The sequence below is a fragment of the Manacus candei genome, unplaced genomic scaffold (genome assembly GCF_025592945.1).
Source record: "Manacus candei isolate 608988 ecotype Guabito, Panama unplaced genomic scaffold, ASM2559294v1 h1tg000049l, whole genome shotgun sequence".
NCBI classification, from domain to species: Eukaryota; Metazoa; Chordata; class Aves; order Passeriformes; family Pipridae; genus Manacus; species Manacus candei.
The window spans coordinates 26,113,799-26,132,013 of NW_026138097.1; positions in this window are offsets into that span (position 1 = coordinate 26,113,799).

The following is an 18,215-nucleotide window of genomic DNA, read 5'->3' on the forward strand; positions in this document are numbered from 1 at the left end:
TGCAAATTGCTTAGAGGTCACTCAAGTAAAAGTAATGTCATTTTTCTATTCCACAAGACAGAGTAAAAAACCAGACATATAACAGCACTTCCTATATATGTATGCAAAATTGACCATTTGTTCCTTTTGTTCTTTCTGACTTAGACCCATCAGCATCCTTTCTCTAAAAGACACAAGTGACTGAAAATCTCTGTCAAGCCATACATTTCCATTTATTTCTTCTGTGCATTGTACATCTAAGAAAATTGACAACTATACCTTGAAGGCCTATAGACATTCTTATAAATGTTAGCAAATAAGAGAATTAGGTTGAATGATACCTGGAACGTAATGTGCTAAGAATACGAGACACTTCATCATATGCAGGTTAATAACATAGCTTCACTGGATGATAGTCAACTTTCTTCAGTGACACAGACAGTCCTTTATAAACTAACTGCTAAATGTACACTCTGAACTAATTCATCTCTGCTGGCAGGTAAGTTATGACTCCTTAGATGTCACTTCCCTTAAAATATTATAGCAAAGATGAATAGGGCAAAGTGAATTTATGAGATGATTTGGCATGAAGTATGTCTTTCCTATAAGACCAGGAAAAAAATATCCTACTTACATCTCAAAATACATAAAGTACTTTCTTTGTCAATTTGATGTCAGTTTTGTCAACCGAATTTGAAAGACCTGCAGTTAAACACAGTGAAGGCTACAACTATCATTCTGAAGCAGGTAACAGAGAAAGTTTGTTTCCTTGAAGTAAACTTTAATGATAGTTGCTTTGAGGCCAAGTCTCAGTTTTTCTCGTCCTGTATTCTGCTGAAACAAAGATAGACAGTTCATAATTACTGTTTGCAACCCATTAAGGACATATTTATTCCTTAGCCTCTTAAAGTAATATTTCAACTTCAATCACAGCAAGTTGGATCAATATGCTAAATTTTTCGTAGCAAGTAGCATAATAAGACTGTCTGTGACCAGAAAAAAAGCTTACAATCTGAGGCAGAGGCTTAGTACTTTGAAATACATAACTTGTTGACATGAATTACTATTTTAAGTAATGAACTGTACAAAGAATTAAGCAGTTTTGTTCCTGGGGTGGGGGGGAAAGAAGTCGTAGGAGAAGAGTAGAGAATGTGATGTGGTTACAAGACAGCAGTTATCATACAGATTTTCAATAAGATTTCTAAAAGCAGCAAATCAGTTATCATATTTTCATAGCTGGATCATCCATCTATTAGTGTTGTATCTATTAGTTTTTCATTACACAGTTTTATTTGCATTTGGTAATTATTTTGCCATGTTTCAGTCATTCTGCTCATATTGTCTAAGCTAATTTGGGGCAGGTGGGAGAATTTTTTTCCATTAGAAAAAAATCTAGGATTTGGTGTAGGGAGTGGAGTTTAGCCTTTAAACTTGAGTTCATGTTGTCTGAAATCAGCCATGTTCATTAAAAATACATATATTTGTATACTATTAAGACCTGCCTAAGCTGAGAAATAAAGAATTACTGAAAACTTTCTGTTGCTGAGCCTGTCCTGATTTATCAGCTGATAGTACAGAGTAGTGGTTTATGAACTAACCATGTAATTCCATACATTTTATCCCCAGACAGCAGGAAGAAGTGAGTGTATTGCACTTCTGGTGCAGTGGCTGTTGTGGACCTGTGGAGTGTGAACTGAGACCAAAAACGCAGACTAGTCTTTGCCTTAATGCTCATTAATCAGAACTCGGGCTGATTTAGAGGGAACTGATTCAAATGACCAGGAGACAAAAGTTGAAATTAGTGTACTGTTTCAGAAATGGATGGATCAGAACCCAGGACCAGAAAGGAGACCATCTGAGAACCTAGAGAAAAATGAGTCAGGAAGGGAAATAATTGGTGGCAGAAAAGAGAGGGCAGGGCATGAAATGGTGATGAGAAGGAGCCAGGGAGTGAAAGAAAAGTGACCTCTCTCAAAAAAAATGTGATTTGTGTGTGAATGAAGGCTGATCAAACTTTCTTGAAAGACAGATAATCCATCTTCATGAATCTCTAAATAAAACCTGACCCAAAATTTAATTAAATCAATAGAAAACCTATCATTTACTTTGGCAGCACATGGAACAGAGACATTGTGACTGAGATATGCAAAAGTGCTATACGTTCTTTTTTTTCTGCTCTCAATATAACCATTGAATGCAGAAGAGAGTTAAAATTTAAAGCAATGTTTCAAGAAGTTGAAGCAATAAATGCTCAAAATTTTAGAGCAAGAAAAAAACCTAATTTGAACTGATTAGTGACTAACCTGTGATTCTCTTTATATGATTTTTAAGAACAATTATTCCATTTTTTCCCTCACTAGCTAACAAGTGCCTTTAACTTTTTGCTTCGCTCCAGAATAATAATTATAATTTACCATTTAGACAGATTGTGTGTTCCATGAGGAAATGAATATTTGATTGTCATTGATTGAATCTCATTTACTGGATCCTTGTTCCACAGTAGAAATGCTTTGAGTGTTCTTATAATGCAGATAAATAATAATAAAACACTGTATGAGAAAGTAACTGGTCCCATTCCTAAAAGAAGTCATAGAACAGAACAGAAGAGAACAGTATAGTTCCAGAAGAGACCTTCAATTATCATCTAGTCCCACTGCCTGGCCACTTCAGGGCTGACCAGTATACACCATTAAGAGTATTGTCCAAATGCCTTTTCAACACTGACAGCCTTGGGGGTTCAACCACCTCTCTAGGAAGCCTGTTCCAGTGTTTGACTATCCTCTAGGTAATGTTCTCCACTATCTAATATTCCCCACAACCCTTTTTTGAGCCACTCTCACGTGTCCTTCCATTGGATACCAAATTGAACTTGGCACCTCCTTCACCTCCTCAGGAAACTGTAGAGAACAATGAAGTCACTCCTTATGCTTTTTCTCTCCAAACTAGACAAGCTCAGAGTTCTTAGCTGTTCCTCAAAGGACATTCCTTCCTACCCTTTCACCATTTTGTTGCCCTCCTCTGGATGCAATTTTTCAGGCATCTTTGGCAGAGCTTTTGGGAATGTTTTGCTAGCTCAAGCACGCACATTACTTGAAAGACATTAAATATGCTATCATGGACAAGATTGTACTGGTTTGGGCTGAGATAGAGTTATTTTCTTCATATAGCTGACATAGTAGTGTTCTGGATTTGCTACCAATTTGTTACTACATTGATGTTTTAGCTATTGCTGAGCAGTATTTGCAAACCACCAAGCCCTTTTTCTGTTTCTCATGTTGCTCCATCAGACAGTAGGCTAGGGGTGCACAAGAAGTTGGAAGAGGACACAATTGGGACAGCTGGTTCTGTGTTTCATCTGCCTGTGTAGCTGGGCACTCATAGCAGCTTAGTCATATCCTTGCTATACAGGGAAACCCAAGGACTCTGGCTGCCCTGTCCTGTGGTGCTTGGGTTTAAAGCATTCATTTCCACGGGGCTTCTGTGTTGATCCTGAGCCCCTCATCCTCCCTGATGCTCCACAGCCTACTCACCTTCTCCTGCAGCCCCATACCATGGTAAGCCAGCTTCTCAAACAACCCACACCTCCTGCAATCAAGGATACTCTCTCACCTGCCCCCTGGGACATCCCAGGTACTCAGTAGACACATCCTGCCTCAGAGGCCCACCTGCATCTACCTAGTTTGCTGAAGAGGTTCCTGATGCGACCTGCCTTTCCCTCAGGGAAGTTAGAGTGTTTTGGGATCATGCTTCAGTACTTCTATCTATGCAGCCAGGCTTCATTCCAGGAATATCACATACCATATGGCATCATGCTCAGCAATAGGAGTTGGGGAAAGAAGGAAGAAGGGAGGTATATTAAGTTATGGCATTTGCCTTCTCAGTTAACTGTTATGCATGATGAAGCCCTGCTGTCCTGGAATTGGCTAAACATATGCCTGATGATGTGAAGAAGTGAATGAATTCCATATTTTGCTTTGCTTGCACACGGAGCTTTTGCTTTCCCTGTTAAAAGTTACGTTTATCTTAACCCACAAATTTTCTTTTTTACCTTTCCCATGCTCTCCCACATTCTGTGGTAGGGGGAGTGAGCAAGCAGTTGTGTGGGGCTTAACTGCTGTTAGAGACCAGATCAGTTATTATTGGGTCAGAACCACCTTGTGGGGAGCATGCATGTGTGTGTGTGGAGGGGGAAGGGATGGGCCAAACCTCACGGAGGTGGGGTGGAGTCATATCCCTCATGGAAGGCCCCTGGAGCCCACATGGGAAAGCCTCAGAGCAGCTGTCAGTCTCAAACAGCCTGGGAATACTATAGCACACCACACCTGCTGGAGCCCCTCACCCAGATCAGATTGGCAGGGACAGTGAGGACACTGCCCCTCACCCTGGCCTAGAACCCCAGAGTGGCCAGTGGGTCAGAGACCCCACCTGGAGAGGGTGGCCACAGGGACCAGAGCAGATAAAACCAAGGGCATGCAGCCCTACCACTTGGATGTATGAGAGCTGGTCTTCTACAAGACTTCAGTGGTAGCTGTCTCTCCCTCTTTCTCCTTCTCTCTCCTTGCTTCCTCTGCTTCTCTTTCTTTGCTCCTTTCTTGATACTTAGGGTGGCTTGGAGCAGAAGGGATTGGATTTTGCCTTAAGTGTTGTGGATTTATTGGATCTTGACTTAAATGCTCTTGGTTTAATAGTATAAGCTGAGTCAGTATTGTGGTGGAACATTTTGTCTAGCTTGTGGAGTGTCCTTTTGAACTTCGGCCAAGTTCCCTTATTTGCTCCCCTAAATTAGTAAAGAAGTTAATTGATAACAAGCCCGTGGCTTATTCTGTTGATGCTATCTTGAGGTATTAAAGAACCCTATATCTATATATTGGAGCAAAACTCCTAGCTAATCCCATGAGACACCAGCTTCCCGGGGCTTGGAGTCTTTCAAATGCCTAGAGGGATTAATGCAGAGAGAGTAAAATTGAGTGAGCAATTTCTTCTGCATTTTTGTAGGCCTTGCTTGACATGACTTTAGAGGTTGCAAGCTGTGTGGTGTTTATACTTACAGACTGTGTGAAACTATGTGAGTTTATACTTTTTAGCTGTATGTTTATAGTTATAAGGTATGAGAAAATAGTGTGTTTATAGTAGAAAGTTGTGGGAAAACTAGAGATAAAGAGACACCTGTAGGAACTCAGAAAGCCCCTAAAGGCAGATCAATAGGAGGGACTTTGGGTGGCAAGAATGATCTCAGACCGCGTGGACAGAGCTTCAGATCCAATGAACTGAAGGCATGAGATCTGTGCACAGACTGAGCTATCTAATCACCTTGTTGTGAGTATGTACCAGGGAGAAACTAAACTGTATAAAAGTTAACTCATTTAAATAATAAATTGGACATTGTTGATCATATTGATCGTCTGCGTGTGTTCCGGAACTCCTACTGTCAACAGATTAACCCACAACATGTATTAACATTTCAAAAATGCTATTGCTACTTTTTCTAGTCCAGTGTCCTCTTCAGTTTTATTGTAATACCAGATAAATTTCCAGACATTCTACACTTACATAAAATCAGTAATTAAAAGGAAGTTGGAAAGCTAACAATTTAAAAATCCAATCTAAATATTTCAAGATGTTAGCTCTTACCTTAATAAATATGTGTTGTACATGTAACATTCAAACTCTTGACTCCACATTGGAAAAAAAATAAATTAAATATAATTAATTATTGTGCGTGGAAATCGGTATCAAATCCAAGGATTTTCAAAACAGTACTAGAGTCAGATGGAGAGTATTACTCTTCAGTTGTTTTTCTTATGTGACATTAAAACAAAAACAAAAGCAATTAAGTTCTGGAGGAATTAAAGCAAATATTCTATTTGATGGATTATCCTTTCTTGGATTATTTTAATTTAAGGAACATTTGAATCATATAGCTTGCATTTTGTCAATCAGAGAACCTCATTGTAAGTCAATAAAAGGAATGTTCCATGATGACTCAGTCAAAATAATTAAGTTGGGACCCACTGATGTATTCCATTGCCAGTATATTGCTCACTCAGATGAATCCATAGAAAGCAGAAGTGCATTGCATGAAGATACAGAGTAAAGATACATGAAAAACATGAAGTGCCTCTTCATTATGTGGAGTCACCTAGATTTAGTGAAGATAAAGAGTATGAAGTGTTGCTTAAATTTCATGCCGCAGACATGAATATATTATAATTCAATATATTATAATATATTAATTATAATATAATTATAATATAATATAATTGAAAGACATTCAATATAATGTCTTTCAAACCCTGTCAAAGTATGAAAAATTTATCTGGGAGCAAAATCTCAAGGAAGAAGAAATTAAATAAAATTTACCTCACTTGTATTTCTATAAGGTATACGTTCTCAGAGGTCATATGAAGCTCTGAGAAGAAATCTATCAGCTTCAAAGCTTTACTCTGGAAAGTTATCAATTGTAGTCCTTTGCCTTGGAGAAACTTACTCCATTTTCCTTTTTAGGGAGCAGGAGAAGAGACATGGTCTTTTTATGGTGTAATCACAAGCATAACTGGAAATCCAAGCAATTTAAAAGCCATGATGATCAATGAGAATTCCTCATTTGTCTTCAGAAAGTTTAAGAACACATATCGGCAGAATCACAATACAGCAGCAAACATGCAATCCTGAAAATCCCATGGATGCTGTGATAGCAAAATATGCATGCACTGTTTTTCCTTCATTGCTTTTGGCCAATCTTAAATAAAATGCATTGTCTCCCCTTTACTTCCTACTGGTTAGAAAACAGTTTAGAGATCAGAATGCTATACTTTTTTACTTGGGTATATCCTAAAGCAAATCCAGGCACTTCAAGGAGCGAAAGCTCTCATAAATGTGTTATAGATTGAACTACCTGAATAAAGAGGAAAATGAAGACAGAGCCAATAAATATTGTTGCTATGCTGGAAACTAAAGCAGATTAGAGAACATCATAATGGCATTGTCTTGAAACAATGTGCAAGAAACTGCTTTTGACATCAAGCAATCATTTCCTGATATGAAAAACAAAATATCTAGCATGGCATTTCTAGATTCAGCTTGAACACATTCTGGCTATGGCTAACTTGATCTGACCTTTGGAACTACACAGTGTTACCAGTTTGGTGATTGCAGTGAAGGCTCAGTCTATGCCTTTCCTAAAGTCTAAGCCTCAGGGCACAGGAGCTCCCCACTGAATGGGTGAGCAGTAACAGAAAATGTAAAATTCACATCTTGAACTGTGCAACCAAAGACTTCCTCAGCACCATCCTGCAGATATACTGGAGGACATAAGTCATTTCGGCAACGCTATCTAAGCAACAAATTGATAAAAGTCATCATCATGACTAGGCTTCGTGAATGAAGATTTAGGAAAGGCTCTACCCACACTTGCTACAAGCACGCTGGTGGCTAAAAAGGCCAATGTGAGATAGACAAGTCCGGTTGCAAAAGGCACAATGGAAAGACTCCTTAGGTGGTATCGACAAGACACAGTTCTTTTACGTTGTCTCTTCTCCTCAAGAGTGATCCTGCGTGTGTTCTCAAAAGAAGCAGCAGCGTTATAGATGGTGTGTCTCCAGACCTCCCGATTGGAGGCCAGAGTAGATCAATGATGATCAATATGGTCAAGGCTGAGATATTGTTTCAAGGAGTCCTTGTATTTCCTCTTCAGTTGCCTTAGGTTGAATGGGTTTCCATCAGTACGATATCGGATATAGATACCATCTTCTTCATTGAGGTCTGTTGTGTCCCTTTGGAGCACCATGCTGAAGATAAAAGAGTAAGTCCAGCTGATTTTGATATTCAAGAAACAATTCTGTTTTCAAACTAAGATGGATGGTACGAAATTGTTTTCACAGTCTGTTTTTTAGTCAAATATGAGATTAGTCATGAACTATCACTTAGAAATGGCTGAGGCCTATTACAAATTTGGCATCTCTCTTTTTTTTCATCCTTCTTTTCTAAATCACTATCAAATAGCCAAAAGTTGAGTTCAATGTATAAAAACTTGGTCAATAAATAAGGTTAAAGCTGTTTTGCTATGACTGTGAAACCAAAAGTATAAAGCAGAATTTAAAGGTTTTATATACAGCCTTAGAATAAATATGTTATTCACAAGTCAGCTGCTAGGTAATTTCTGTTGAGTGACTATGGGCTTCACACTAGAAAGTATCGGTCAAGCAGATCTTGACCTTTGCTCCAGCCCTCTGACCATCTTTTGATCGGGTACAGCCTGCAACTTCGTGGCCCTCCACTGGACCAGACCTGCTTCAAGGTCCGTGTCTTTCCTGCACTGAAGCCCCCAGAGCTGGAAGTAGAACTCCAGATGGGGTCTCATGAGAACAGAGTAGAGGGGCAGAATCATCTCCCTTGACCTGCTGGTCATTCCCAGAATATTGTTGTCTTTCTGGGCTACACGCATACTTTGACTGGGTCATGTTGAGCTTTTTGTCAACCAAGGTACCCAGTACTTTCTCCTCAGGTTTACTCTAAATAAGTTTGCCCTCTGTGAAGAAATAAAATAATAATGAGTAATGAACAATATTTTTTCAACTTTTATTAGAATATTAATGGGCTTCTTTAAGCATTACAATTATTTAGAAGTGTTTTAAATGCCTCCAAGACTTATCCATTTCTCACAAACATAGTAAAAATTGTCTGTTTGTTAAAAAATATTACGCATTTTAAATGGTTTTTTTTCACTTTATTGAATTCTAAAAGAATCTAATTGATTCTTTGGCTTATTTTCTCATAGACTCTCTTCAAAGACCTGTATTTCTGTTAAAGAAAGAGAGAAGTCTATCTGTGGTAATTGAACTAGCTGCATACTAAACACTTTTATCTCTGCCTTAATACATTTTTTCCTTCCCAAAAGCTGTAAGAGATAAGCACCCCTGAAGTTTATGTGTAGTTCAAATAACAAATAAGGTAGATAAATGGAATGAGCCGAATAAGTGGAAAGAAATCTACTATGAAATTAAGTTATAAATTGTAACTATGGAAACAGCCTTTGTAATTAGGAATAATTTAGAAAGGAACGGAAGATGTTTAATCAGTATGTAAATTAACTGATGATTTTTTTAGAAAGGTAATAGAAATTAATGCAATAAGATCCTTCAAAACTTCCTTAGTGACCTAAAATAAAAACAAACAAACAAAAAAACCCAAAAACCCAACTCCAAATTATTTGCAATTTTTCAGCAATATAGGGCTAAAACCCATGTCTTACTTATTACTTCTTCACTAAGTGTCTTGAAACCCACAATACAAAGTGAACCAAAATTTTCTTCCAATATTTATAAACTAATATTAATATCTGGATCCTCACACACTTTTCAGTGATCTTAGTAGGTTTCACTAGGGTGTGGTAAAACATTTTATAAAGGAAAATAGTGTTAATATTATTTTCCAAAAATGAGATGGGAGGGAGAAAGTATAATGTTCCAGCTCAACCAGAGCATGTGAGAGGTACATCTGAGAAAAGATATTTTGATTATACAGAATCACAGAATCATAGAATATACTGAGTTGGGACAGACCCACAAGGATCATGGAGTCCAACACTTAGCCCTGCAAAGGACCATCCCCAAGAGTCACACCATGTGCCTGAGAGTATCATCCAAACACCTCTTGAACTCTGTCAGGTTTGGTGTTGTGACCACTTCCCTGGGGAGCCTATTCCATCACCCAGCCACTCTCTGGGTGAAGAACCTCCACTGACACAACTTCAGGCCATTCCCTCTGGTCCTGTACTGGTTACCACAGAGAAGAGATCAGTGCCTGCCTCTCCTCTTCCCTTCACAAGGAAGTTGTAACTGCAACGAGGTGTCCCATCAGTCTCCTTTCCTCCAGGCTGAATAGACCAAGGGACTTCAGCCACTCCTCATACGGCTTCCCCTCAAGGCCCTTCACTAAACTTGTTGCTCTTTTTTGGATGCTTGCCAAGAGCATAATATCTTTCTTATACTATGATGCCCAAAAGTGCATACAACATTCAAGCTGAGGTCACACCAGTGCAGAGCAGATCAGGAAATCCCCTCCCTCGACTGGCTGGTGATGCTTTGCCTGATGCTCCTCAGGACAAGGCTGGCCCTCCTGGCTGCCAGGGCACTGCTGACTCATATTCAACTTGCCACTGAACAGGACCCCCAGGTCCTGTTCCACAGCTCTGCTTTCCAGCATCTCATTGCCCAGTCCGTATGTACATCCTAGACTAGTCACGTGGTCTAGGTCATAAACCAGGAAGCAAAATGATATGAAATAAGACATAATGCAGAGTGCTTAGTTGAGTTTACTCTGAAAGGAGCAGCAGAACTCCCAAGTGAGACACAGATATGAGCTGGAGCAGAATTGAGCCCTACAGAGTAATGGTAAAGCAAGGACACTTCTTAATAAATTTGTTTTAACTACTTGTTTTGACACATTGTCTTGCACTCTGTGTGTCACACTTTTTTTTTTCAATAATACTTCACCATAAAACACTGTAACCAACAACACATCCTTGAAATGTCCAAGTAAGTTGAAGTAAGCTGGCTGAGGTGCCAGAGCCAGTTTAGCCCTGCAACCTTTAAGTCCATGCTACTAAATTTTTCTTAGTAGAAGAGATCCTCACGTCTTTGCACACATTTTATTATTGCAGGCTTATAAAATACAGATTACTTTTTATCCCATCCTTTAAGGCTTTACTGTACTTCAGGTAGTTGAAAAGACCTATAAGTAAGCCAGCAGATTTTTGTGGCACTAGAAAATTGTGTGAGGAAAACCAAAATGGAAAACTAATGTTTTATTAATACACAAAAATTATCCATTATATACAAAGCAGCTTTTTCAACGCATATCTCAGAGGTGGTCAAAGAGGTACAGACATCTTCTGCACACCTGCTATATCTCCCTACTAATATCTCCACACATCTATTAAATCTGTCATTATCAGCAAAACTGCAGCTATGCTAAAGAGTTGAAGCTCAAACTATAATGTTACAGTGTTTCTGAAATTTTATGTTGACATGGTCAAATATAAAAGCACGGTAAAATATAAACCTTGCAAATACATTGGGACAAGTTACAGATAGAAAGCACATCTTAATAAAATCAGAGTTAAAAATGAGGGAACAGATACCTTGTAAGCAAGAAGTGCATTCAACCGATTTCTTCATCATACTATCAATTACTTTAAAATCACAGTATTAATTCATGCTGTGGCAGTGAACAAAACTCACCTTTGTAGTTCATCCTGTATTCTTTCAGTCAAGGCTGAACTTCAGCTGTCACTATTAGAAAAAACCCAAACAGATAATGCTTATCTAGACCTCAAAGAGCTTAGAGTTTTAATCCATTGTGTTTTAATATTGATGTATGTTAAATTATATTTCACTTTCTCTTCCTCTGAACTTTAAAAAAAAAAAATCCAAACCAAAAAACCCGGATAAGTTCAATATTTGAACAAGTTAACCAAAATTTAAGTCCTTATATAACTTCTGGAGTTTCGGGGGGTCTTTTTATTGGTTGTTTTGCTTTGCTTAGCTTTGTTTTGGGGTTTTTTTGTTTTGTTTCTAAGACTGGTATCCACCAGAAACTGCTGAAGGAGTAATTATGTGACTCAAGGTGTTTATTTGGCAAAAAATAATTCCTGGGTATCCATGGGTCAGTTTTATCTTGCATTAAGCTACTCCAGTTGTAGAAATGACCAGGGGCATTAGAATGTCTGAGGAATAAAAGTCTATGAGTAAGCCTTAAAAGCCTACAAGCAAGATGCCTAAGTTTGGCAAACAGCAGCACCTTTAATGGCTCAGCCACGCCTTGAGTGCAACTGTAGTCTGCAATGACCACTGCCATAGAAGGAGGAAAAGCTGCCCATTAAATATCCTTAGCTCTTTATACAGGCTTCCAAGATAGGGAAAATAAAGATGTCAAAGAGCATATTGATTTCCTGCATAAAACATCACCAGAAAAGGCTCCTGTTATTCCAGACAGTAAGATGAAGGTATCCTGATTGCTGGAAATGATGATAAGTCCTAGTAAATGAAAAACATGAGAAGGAAACTGTTGATGTTTTTCCCAAATCTAGTTTGTGAAAGTGGAAATCTAGTTTTACCAAATCTAGTTTACCATCAGCCTAGATGGTAAAAAAATCTAGACTGGTTTAAAAGTAAACACTGTGGAATTCAATATCTTATCATTTGTTTAGCCATTTCTTCATTGTTTTCAACAACAGGGCACTTACTATAATAACTTTTTAAACTAAGAAGTGATAGACAACATCCTTCAACATTACTGAAGACCACTTAGATATTACACTGAAACTTCTTTGTAAGTTTAAAAGCTAGTCACAAGGAGTAGCAAGGTTGTGAACCCAGAACTCCACAACATGAAAACAGAAATAAGACAAATTATGATTCAAAAAAAATTTATTCCTTAAAGAAGACAGGTGAAAAAAAGCAGTTAACCAAAAAACCACTGTCTCTATGGAAATACTGATTAAACAAGAAAAAGTAACATTATAAACTTCTACTTCCTTTATGAAGAGTAGAAGAAGAAGGATTTTCTGCACTTCTCCCTGAAGATGATGTTAAGCTTTCTTCTATTCTTCTAAAGTGCTTACTGTTGTCAGTGATACACACTGGAAAATTCCTTAATAGATTTTTGCAAACAGCAACATAAAAAAAAAAAAATCTGCTGTTTTCACGATTTTTATTAACTTACTCCAAACCATCCTGGATGATTTGATTCACAAACCTAGCAATACAGACTCACAGCTTCAGGGCCTGAGGTACAATTGCCCCAGCTTTTCTTTTAAGCACTTTATCAAAAGCTTTCACTTCACTCTACAAGTAGTGGGTTTTAGAGGGTGAGATAATTTTCAAAGATAATGACTTCCCAGAGTAAGTAATTAAACAACTAAGACTGAGACTATCAAAGTCTAATGAGAGTGAGACAGACTGAGTAGAAAACCTGACAATCAGGTGCAAAAATGACTGCGCAAAAGAAATGGGTAGATATTTTATCCAGTCCTCTCTGCTTGCAGCACACTCCCTCTGGTTCAGAGATAATGTGGTACTTGCTGCAAAACCATTTCCCTAACTCCTTCTGACAGTTCCATATCAGTCTCTTTGTCCAGTTGTCTGACTCTAAGCTGAGTCTGCTTGATTACTCTTGGGGAAAGGCAGAGACACATTTCCCAGAAGTCTTTGCCATGATGAAATGTGGGTGACACTGACTTTTTTTTTTTTTGTCTTCTCCACCACTCTGCCTCGTTTAAGGGAGATAACACTTCAAACAGCAAACCAGAGTTAAACGATGTTTCTCACACTCTCCCTCCTCATTTTTTTTTTCAACATGAATAGATCTAAACTTCAATAAGATTTTTACAGTCTTCAAGGAAATGTTTGTGTTCAGTTCTAGAGCTTCAAAAAATGGTGGTTTACTGCATAAAATTCTTGATGTAGCAATATATTTAAGGAAAAGCAGCATTGTCAGTTAAGGTCATACTTTGCCAGATACATTAGTTTTGTGATACTTCTTATACCATTCTGTAACTGAGAGGTTGGTGAGTCTGAAACTTCCACATAAACCAGTCAATGCTCATGAAGATTTTCTCAAACAGATGTACTCCTGCTCACTTTGATTCTCTGTTCTAGAGGTTTGCATGAATAGGATTTAATTCTCATACACATTTTGAGTGTCTACATTAAAAGCTGAAACTCATCCAGGATGTATTTTTACATTATTTGTTATTTACTCAAAGTATTTCAGTCATTTACTTAGAAAATAAAAATGCTAGCTCAAAATAAATTATTTTATAGTGATGATTCACAATTTGACAGCAACCTACACGCTGAAAAGTTATTTTCCTGTGTTATCCACCAAACACTTTGCACGGGTAATATATTCATAAGATATAAAAGCATGTTCCTCTCTCTCATACATACAGCTTCCTCTTTTTTTGTATTCATTGCACACTTTTATTTCCAACTTAAAACCCAGAAAACAACAATTTGTTCCACAAATATTTATTTTCTGTGCAAACACACCATTGCATAATCAAATTTTGTCTATTAAGTAAACTAACACTGTCAGAAGTGGCTTTGTTGAGCGTCTCAATGTCAGTGTTCATAAGCAGGAGGAAAAGCTAGTCAACATCTACCTCCCTCTTTACAAATCTTTACTGAAAACTGGCCAGTAAAACTGGTAGCAAAAGTGTGAAACCTCTGTCTGGAGACCATGCCTTGGACTTCAGACTGAATACAGAGACATGTGCTTTATGCCCATATTAACTCATTTTACAAAATATAGTAATAACGTGCCAGACATTTTGATATCTGCTCTGTCTTCTAAAAGTATGCAAGGTTCTAGACCTTTCTTTTTCAGGAAGGTTCAAGAAACAAAGTTTTGTAAAGTTTTGACACTGCACTTTCCAGAGTGATCAGCACATGGCTTTTTTTGGTTTAGGAAGCTTCTCTTTATTACCAGAAGCCTCTGTTTAGGAACAGAGGGATGACTCCTGTATAAGTCAAATTTAAAATGAAACTATGGTAGTGCAAACCATTGTGAATAGTGATATCATGGCCTGTTTGTGATGAAAGGTCTGATCTAAAACATTAGTAACTCAAAAATGTTTACCTATGTTTCCTATAATTAAAGGAAATAGAAAGCCACATTAACATTAATTTTATTTCTTTTCTGATTTGGAATTATAGTAATTTCATTTCTCTTTAAGAATAAATCTAATAAAACAAAAAAATCAAATCACTATCAATGAATTACAGAGAAAGTATCAGAAGCATTAGAGCTTTTTCTGGAGAAACTCCTATGCATTCAAACAATTGAATTTTCAAGCTAATGTAAAATTTTTTCATCTGCACATGAATTTAGTACACTCTGGTTCACATACTGGAGAGAAGGGATGCCATCCAGAGAGACCTTGACAAGCCTGAGAGGTAGGCCCATATGAACCTCATGAATTTCAACAAGACTGAGTATGAGGTCCCGCACCTGTGTCAGGGCAGTCCCAAGCATAAACACAGGTTGGATGTGACCAGCAGGTTGTGGGAGGTGATTCTCCCAACTCCACTCCAGTCTCATGAGACCCCATCTGGAGTGATGTGTCCAGCTCTGAGTCCCCCAGCATAGGAAGATGTGGGCCTGTTGGAGTGAGTTCGGAGGAGGATGACAGGAAGATCATCAAAGGGTTGGAGGACCTCTCCTATTAAAATCAGCTGAGGGAGTTAAGGTTGTTCTGTCTGGAGAAGAGAAGGCTCCAGGGAGAATGTATTGTGGCCTTTCAGTACCTAAAGAAGGCCTACAGGAAGGCTGGAGAGAGACTTTTCATAGGACAAGGGTTAATGGCTTCAACCTGAAAGAGGGCAGGTTTAGATTGGACAATAGAAAGAAATCCTTCGCTGCATGGGTGGTGAGGCACTGAAACAGGCTGCCTAGAGAGGCTGTGGATGCCTCATCCCTGGAAGTGTTAGGTAATCTTTAAGATGTCTTAAAGATTAAGGTCTCTACCAGTTAGGTAATCTTTAAGGTCTCTTCCACTCCAAATCATTCTATAATTCTATGAATAACTGTGGTTAATGTTCAATTTTCTTGAAAATGTCATTGCAAACATACACATAAATCAGTGAAAATCCCAATAGAGGTTCATACCTTCTTTCAAGAAAGTGCATACTTTCAGATAATGAAATTTACCATTTTTGCTAATAGTAAATATATTACTATTCAATTTTAGCTTTTCAGTGATTTTTTTTCCCTCAATTTTTAATGTTTGAAAACAATCAGTGTAAAGAAGTTGAGAGTAAAAAAAATATTTTAATGTCTGGTAAACTAAAACATTGTCTTTAATAAATAAGTAATCAGACATCTAAACACATTTCACACATTTTAATATTGTGATGCGGAGGATTGCCTCAGCTTCTGCATTCTTTATCATCATAATACCAGAGCCTATGACAATATCTACAAGTTCTAGAAACACAAATGTTGTGATTGTGTGTAAAGAATGCACAGCCACACAGAGCAATGTTCATCACTATTGCCATTTCACTGAATTGTAATTCATTCATGAATAGCACTATCAGAGGGATAGTGTTTTGTTTGGTTTTTTTTTTCAGACCAAGGGAAATGGAGAGGTGGGATGCTAGCCATCACTTATAAGTAGGGTGTAAACTTTTATTAGCAGAGCTGAGCTAAAAAGGTTCAGAAATACTGCATACAAATTAAAAAGCAAACAAAAAACCCACAAGAGCAATCAAACTTTTGTCTAATAAGCAAACTGTACTTGAGTAGTGTTTGTTAAAAATCGATGAGTCACTCCTGCTCCCTATGCCCACTAATCAATGAACTTTCAGTCATCTCAGCTAAATTCAGGTGTTCCTACAATAAAGTCCATTATCTTGGGAGGCATAGTTTATCTAAGAACTGAATGTTTATGTTAATCACTATTCTGCCTCTGCTGAAGGTGTTCACAGAGGATTAGATTCCCAACAGCACAATGAGGAAGTTGATCTGAGCAATTTCATTAGTTATCATAAAGTGAAAGAAGGAGCATCTCAGTTAGTCTGTTACCACTCTCACTCTCAAACTTCATTAAAATATAAAAAGAAGACTAGCTTTAGTCAATATTTTGTCGATCACATAATTGGATAATATTTCAACAGTAGTAGTCTTTCAATGTTCTAATCGAAGAGGATAGGAACAGAATAATATTCCAAATTATTTCTAAACATATTTAATGTAGTATTTTTATTTATGGGAGGGAACTTCTAGCTGTTTCTATAAAAGCACTGCATACATGGTTAAAATGTTTACTGTGTTCCTTGACATTTTAAATCAAATGTGCAGCAACTGAATGTTTATGAGATGCAATTAATCAACAGTGAATGTTCTTGCGTTTATGGATGGATTAAACACTGTAAGATCTAATTAGCTTATTCTCAAACAACACTAAATTATAAATAACTGTCATGTTTCTTAATTTACCTCTCCTGCAATTTTCACTCTAGTTTCAGAAAAAAATTGAACATTATTAAGTGTTAGTTAAAATCAGGATAAACACAACAGAATGTTACACAGGGAACAGAAAATTTGAATACATTTGCCAAGTGTACTATGCAAACTTATTTCAACAAAACCATGTATATGTACGTCTTCAGCTTTTGATAGCTTTTCCTCTGTGTGGGAAACAAATGAGGGAAACAAATGAGGAAAAGGGATATAGGCCTTCATGTTGAAGACAACAGAAGCACAAAGTAGCTTTCAAATGTTTTTCTCTCTGTTTTCATATTTAAAAGGTCAAAATTGTAGAAAAGATTAGAAATAAATCTCTTTAGACGTGCCATCTCTCCAGACATATTATTTCACCAGTAGGTGAAAAGGCTGAAAGGACAAGAATGTGAGTTAGCCTCAATCCATGAGAAACTATTTGATGAAGTGTGATTTCTTCCCCTGGCAGAGATAACTATTCTGTAGTCACTGAGATGTTTGCCCTTGTTTAAAATTCTCTAACACTACATGTTAGAAAAAGGACCAATACAACATATTATAAAAATAAGATCTAAAGGGAAAAGACACTGTTCATTTCCTGCACTTTGCTTTCTCGCTTTTCAATAACACCAAGATTCACAAGAGAAGAGAAAATACTGTGCTTTGAAAATAACTGCTAAAGGTAGGAAAAGTATTCGTTTGGTGCCTTAATCTTGATTTAAGTGGAAAAGGTTAAGGGATGTTGACTAGTTTGTCCAGCCGCAGTTTATCACAATTTTCAGTTGTCCTTTAAAGAAAAATTTTACTGATACCTTTTCCCCCTCATCTGATATTTCTGTTGTTTGGGGAAGCTATTATCAAATGTAAAGCAACCATCTAATGAGATAATAATGTTATAAGCTTCTGTTATCTTCAAATGTGGTGTGATATGTGATTCACAAATATGCAGCTGGTCTCAGATCCTTTTGGTAGATACTGTGCTCCTCTGAAAGACAGGTAAGCAACTACATGCTTGATTTTCAAAAGTTCTGACACTTACCCTTCTCAGGGACTTAAAACCAGGAAAAGTAGGTAAAAAAAAACCACAGTAGAGGAGGGGAGGGGAAATAACCTTGTGAATGAAATAATAAATGAGCAGGAGAAATAATAAGAAGGACCTATGTCCCTACATTTTCTCTGCTAGAGTCAGTTTCCGCAGTCAGATTAGCATAAAGAAAATGGAGGGCTCAGCT